This window comes from Fulmarus glacialis, unplaced genomic scaffold, assembly GCF_000690835.1.
Source record: "Fulmarus glacialis isolate BGI_N327 unplaced genomic scaffold, ASM69083v1 scaffold37899, whole genome shotgun sequence".
Taxonomy (NCBI): Eukaryota; Metazoa; Chordata; class Aves; order Procellariiformes; family Procellariidae; genus Fulmarus; species Fulmarus glacialis.
The window spans coordinates 1-6334 of NW_009233250.1; positions in this window are offsets into that span (position 1 = coordinate 1).

Below are 6334 nucleotides of genomic sequence, written 5' to 3' on the forward strand. Positions count from 1 at the left end.
GGGCTGCGGGGCCGCCCCCGGCGCTGGGCAGCCCCGGCCCCTCCCCGGCACGCATCGAAAAACGCTGCAGGACTGGAGCAAAGCGGAGTTACGAGGACACCGTGTGACTGGTGATCCCAACTACAAGCATTTTAATTTCCTGTAAGGCTTCGGGTGCTGGGAACCATTTCTCTGAAAGGCTCCTAGTTGGTTTTTTGGGGTTTTTTTAGCTGTTTCACTGCATCCCTTTTTCTTGCCAGAGAAAATACCAAGGTAATCTAGGCCACCTCTAAAGTGTAATTGGATTTGGTTTGCTCCTCTGCTTGGGACTGGGAATGTGGTAGCGCCTGATGTGCAAGAAGGGCAAGGAGATTCCTGGGGACTGCCCCCCAGGAGGACGGAGCAGGGCGTCATCCCCTCGGCCCTGCCCGAGCACCCCGCTGTGAGTGGGGAGTGTTTCCAGGAGGAAGATGGTGGTCTGGTGATGAAGGGCATGAATGCACAGGCGGGATCCCGAGCAGGACCAAAACACAGCCCTGTTTCTTAGTGGCAATGGGCTTTGGTGCAGCTGCCCTGTCGGGCCACATACCGTGTACTGCGCTGTGTTTTGGCCAAGGTTTGATGATGAGCGGAGGTGAAGACTCTTCTCAAGCAACCTTGTGACAAACGAGGCAAAGATGGGACCAACCATCCCACCAGGAATGAGCACAGCTGCTGTCACCTGGAGAAAGAGCAAAGGGATAACCCCAAGGGCAGCAGGCGCATTTCTACCTGTGCATGGACTTCTTTTGGTGCCCTTAAATACAAGCTTTACACTGCCAAAAAAAACCCCCAACTTGGTATTTCTGCAGAGAAATAAACCCTCCTTGCAGGGCTGGTGCCCAGGGATAAGCGTGGCCATTTGCCGCCATGGCCCCACACTGAGCTTCTGCACCCAGGGAGTGTCGGGAGCAGCTGCGCTGGGGGACAAGGAGGGGATGTCCCATGGCAAAGCTGGAGGAAAGCAGCCAGGTGAGAGCACTGGGGTGTCCACACTGCAATAAGTGCACCGACCCTGCCAAAAGGAGCAGAGGCACCCCAGCGAGTGTGGCTGCAATTAGACACCTACCCCATAACAAAGCAGCTCGTCCGCAGGGGTGCGTGGGGCCGGGCACCGTGCCTCGCTGGCTAGGCAGCGCCATTTTCTGCCCAGGCTGGAGTCCTCGGTGCCACTTTCGCAGCGATGGGTTGGGGCAGGAGGACCAGGGTGGCCGAGGGACAGCCGCCGCAGCCAGCGCTGCCAAGGTCACCCCAGCTTGGCAACGGGAGCCCAAAGACAAATAGAAAAATCCAAGTTAGATGTGACGATTGCACACGGCTCAGCCTCAGGCAAGGAATAACCTTGCAAACTCTATTTAAACCCTTCCTTCCTCATCCCCCCCATCAAGTGCCTATAAAAAAATAAATAATTAGAGAAACAAAACATGCCTGTTGCCATATGAAGTAGCGTTCAGACTTCTGAGTCGCAGAGTGTGTGTTTGTCACGCAGCCGACATGGGGCGAGTGCACCACGGGCATGCTCAGCAAGGGGCTCAGGGGGCAAGCGCCCACCCTGCCAGGTTGGCCCTGGGGTTCGGTGTGAGGCTTGGGAGCTGCTGGGGAGCTGTCAGAGCACCAGGGATGCAAAAAACAAGTAAGAATAGCCTCACTTTGATACGTCCATGTGTGCACACATAAACAATGTAAATAATGATTATATTATAATGTATAATAGAATTATTGCAAATAATTGAAATATTTATAGGCGATGATACATGCATTATATGTAATATGTATATGTGTATAAAGTATGTATTACAAGAATAATTAAACAGCATTTATAATTGTACTTACATATTATATGTTGAGTGATTATATTTGTATATGACTGTAATACTTAATAGCCATTTCGTTTATGTATGTCTACATAGGCGTGTGTGTACAACATCGTGTTTATTATATAAACACACACATACCCCTTCCTGCAATGTTGAGTGTTGCCACAGTCCAACATGGCTTAGCAGCTAATGGCAAGCCGGCCCCTTTCTCCGAGTGCCGCTAACAGCTCTGCTTGCTCCAGCCTTGGGAGCGTGGTGGGCACTTTGCCTGTGCTGTGGGTATTTCATGCTGCTAGTCCCATCCCTGGTGGCCCATGTGAAGCTGTTGAGTTTCTCCTTCCAGTGGAACAAAACTGAGCTTCAGCGATAGGGAGGTTTCCTTCCAGAGCTCGCTGTGCACCACAGATTGGGTTGTTTACCAGCTGGAGGATTAAATTGACTTCCATTGAAGGGAAGAAAAAATATGTAAGTGTTTTCAAATATGTCTTGGAAGCGGTGTCTCGCTTGAAGGAGGCTTCTCAGACTTGCTTTGTGTTTGCTGGCTGGCACTTCACTTGTCCCTGGTAAGGATGCTGCATCTTGCACAGAGTTGAGTTTCTGGAAAAATACTGTATTAGGATGGAGGCAATGAGTGGAAGCTGGGGGGGGCGGGAGGAGGAGAAAAATAAATGCTTTGACTATGCCTGAAAACAAACCCCTGCTCCCATCTCTCTCTACAGCTGGTGACAGCCCCTTCTTTGCTTGCAAAGAGAAACCCTTCTGCACCCAGTAATGAGGGAGCCCCTGACCGACCTTCCTCCCCGATGTGGCTGGGATCTCCCTGAGGTCCCAGCAGCCATCCCAGCACCCAGCACCCCAACATGCTGGCCTTGCGGTGGTGCAGGGCAGGCATCCACCCCCTCCCAAACTCCAATGCCCTTCCTCAGCCCCCATCCCACAACACTGACATGAACGTGAGATTTAGTTTATTCGGGGACAACTAGTGGCTGATCTCAGGAGTGAGCCTAAACTGCACTGCTAATACAGTGTGAAGCAAAAACAAGGGAGAGAAAAATAAATTTTACATTTTTTTCACTGCCTCCCACTACAGCCTGGATCAGCTGGCTGATGGCTGCACAGAGCTTGGAAGATCCAGCACAAAACACTTTTTTTCTGCTTTATTCAAAACGAGCCAGTCTCATTCTTCTGCCGACACTCCACATTTGCCTTTATTCCCCCAAGAGATTAAAACAAGGTAAGACTTCAACTGGGATCTCGTAGCATTTGATGGATTTCTCAGTCAAGGGCAAGCGCTGAGCCCAAATGGGCGGGTCAGCAGCCAAGGACTAAAGAGCAGCAGGAAAGAAACTCTCTTCTCCCACATCTTCCTTTTTAAGGACATTGCTTGTTTGGGAGCTGTGAGGACTAAATACAAATGAAAGTCACTGTCAGCTCAAACGGAGGTGCTGGTGACTGTGGCAGGGTGGCTACAACCCAGTGAAAAGCTGGGCACAGTAATGACACAGACACAGCAGCAGGGAAGGCAGGCCCATCGCTGGCAGTGACTTTCCTGCTGGGTTAGATTAAAGACAGAAATCACTATGAAATGTCCACACCCCTTCTGGGCTCTGCTACCCACACAGGTTTGCTCTGAAGCTATGTGAATTCTGTGAAGGAAAAGGGAGGAAAGCAACCCCCTCCCCAAAACTCCTCCCCAGGAAAATAACTCCAATACACCACCACAGGGAGCATAAAACCAGGTAGGGCGTGCTATGATGTACTGAAAGCTCTTAAAAGCTGAGGATCCTGCAGGCATTTAAACATCAAATCTCTGGTTTTAAGGGGAGGGAAGGGGGACAGTGCCTGGACAACTCAGTGGCTTCTCGCCCTGATAGGACGGGGGCTGCGCTCGGGGCCACCGAGGCAGGCAGTGCCAGGGGGAGGGAGCAGCGCTGCCCACTCACTGAGGGGCTGGGGGTGCTTTCTTGGAGGAGCAGGTTCAGATGGACGTACAGGAACGGTGATCCAAGCCGCGCTCCTGGGTTACACATAACCTTTGTTAGCAAAGGCCCTTTCTTGTTTGCACAGGGAAAGAAAGAAAAGGAGGAAGGAGAAAGAGTAAACAGGTTGAACAGCCAAATAGCTAGCCTCTCGCTGCCCTTAAAAAAAAAAAAAAAAAAAAAAAAAAAAAAAAAAAATCCCCTTTTATTGAAACCATTTCCTTTGGTTATATCATTTCTCTTGAGGCTGGAAGCAATTTTCAGTCTTAAGTGCGTTCCCTGCACTAAGTGCCTGGACACGAGGCTGATGCTTGGCTGCCCGCCAAGGGGTACCCCAGAGAACAGCATGTCTTGCTGTGCCCTGTGTAATCTCCCCACATCGGCTCATAGCCCCAATGCCTCTTGCAAGGGGGGAAACCCCAAGCCTAGCAAGGGCAAGGCGCAGCAGAGGTCACCCTGGCCCAGCTGGGTCCCGCAAGTAGGACACAGATGGCATCCATTACGTGTTCCCATCCCTGACCTCTGTCAACAGCGACAACTAGAATAAGCCGAGCTCTGCCCAGAAATCCCCCGATGAAGGGACGCACCAGTGCCCGGGCTTTGTTGCAATCGTGTGGCAGAGGAGCGGCGTGTTGGGCACTGGGAATCGATGCTGGAGGAGAGTGGGTCCCTTGCACCAGCCACAGGCTCCAGTCTGGGGCTTTTGGGGGACTGGAGGGAGCAGGGACAAAGCTGTGCTATTAAGAGTTTCACATGCCTGGGACCCTACAGAGGGCTGGGGTGTCCTCAGCAGCTTCGCCTTAAGACCAGCCTTACCTTATTCACGACAGCAGCAAAAGCATCAAGGTCTGGAGAGGACCTCTGCAAGGCAGCAGGGACATGCAGCAAGGAGGAGAAAAGATGGTGTTGAGGCAGGAGGAGTTACTTGCTAGGACTGCTCAAGCCAGTGCCAAATCAGAGCTAATAAAGGTTTACAAAATAAAACGCTAAGCTCAAGTTATTAAAATATACATGTAGGTATCTCCTAATGCAGCCCCCTCGAACTGGGACCGGCAATCAGGCGCTTGCCTTGCTTTCCCCGCAAGCCCCCTCAGCCGCTGCTGCTACTGCAATTATCACACGTGGGTGCTCTCGCCGACGGCGGTGCAGCCAGCAGAGCTGACAGCACACAGGCTGCAGCGAGAGATAAAGCAGCGAGGCCCGAGGCGGGGGGAATGTGTGCCTCAAATGCTGAAACCTCCCCTGCCATGAAGCTGGTGTGTGCACGCTCCCCAGCTCAGCCGGCATGGGGTAATTTATCCTTCAAAACAAAAAAAGGAAGAGGAGGCTTGGAGAGAGGGGAGGCGACAGGTTAGTTTTTTTCAGGGAGTGCTTTTCCCCATGCCTGGCATCCCAGAGCTGAACAGCTTTTGCTGTTAGGGACCTTCAGCCATGTCTTGATCCTGTGCAGAGGCCTCAGCTCTGCAGCAGCTTGGGGAGATCAGAGCAGCAGCAGGAGCAAAGAAACACCCAAGGCCAGCAGGCACCCAACACAGCTCAGATTTAAGTGTTTAAGAGGTGGCAGGTTCCTTGAACAAAGTGTCTGTCTGCCATCAGGCAGGTGGACTTGACCTCCCCCTTTCCATGCTCCAACACGTACAAAGGCAAATTATTATTAAAGTTGAGGCCCAGAGGCATTTTTCAAAGGTTTGATCCATGCCCTCAACTCCTGACTTTTTGATTTCAGCGAGAATCATCTGCTTTCAGCCCCACGTGCCTCCCTGATGCATTCCTAGTAAGGCAACATAGCCACCCTGGAGCGAGGACGTAAGGAGTCATTTGCCAAATCCTCATGCCAAATCCTCACCCAGCCCAACACGGTCCTTATGCACACACACACAGATTCTAGACTTGTTGCAGAGCAACTGTTAATGAGTGGATGGCAACTGCGGGAGAGAGAATGGGCTTTAATTCTAACCTGAAACATGGGGGCTGCAAAAGGCTGCTTTTGGTTAGGAAACACTGATTTTCCTGAAGCCCTATTAAAATTATATTGTCCAACCCTGAATGGATGAGAAAGAAGTGAGCAAGAAGTTCTACCCATCAAGTTTGAACTAGAAACAGGCAGAGCCATGGCAAGAAAAAACAACCCCCAAATCCACAGCTTACCTTTTTTTAACCACTTTATTTGTGTGTGTGTTTCTATAAACATTTTAACTACTGGACATTTCATAAACCATAAAAACAAACCTTCCTACTCCCAAAATGCAATCAATCCAGCTTGTCGGTCAGACAACAGTGATGCTGCCAGGGCAGGTAGGTGGTGTCCCTAGATAACCTCCCGCTGGGCGCGATCCAGCGAGGAGCTCACTGCGTCAGATCCTGAGCGTCTTGAGCGACAGAGAGGAGACAAGTTTAAAGACCCGGTTGCTCTCCCCCAGGGATATGACGGGAGAGAAAAGTGGGGCAAATAAAGAATTTCCCTTGATGGAAAGTCAAGAGTCCGACGGAGATTGTTGCGACATCCACTTGCAGGATCAG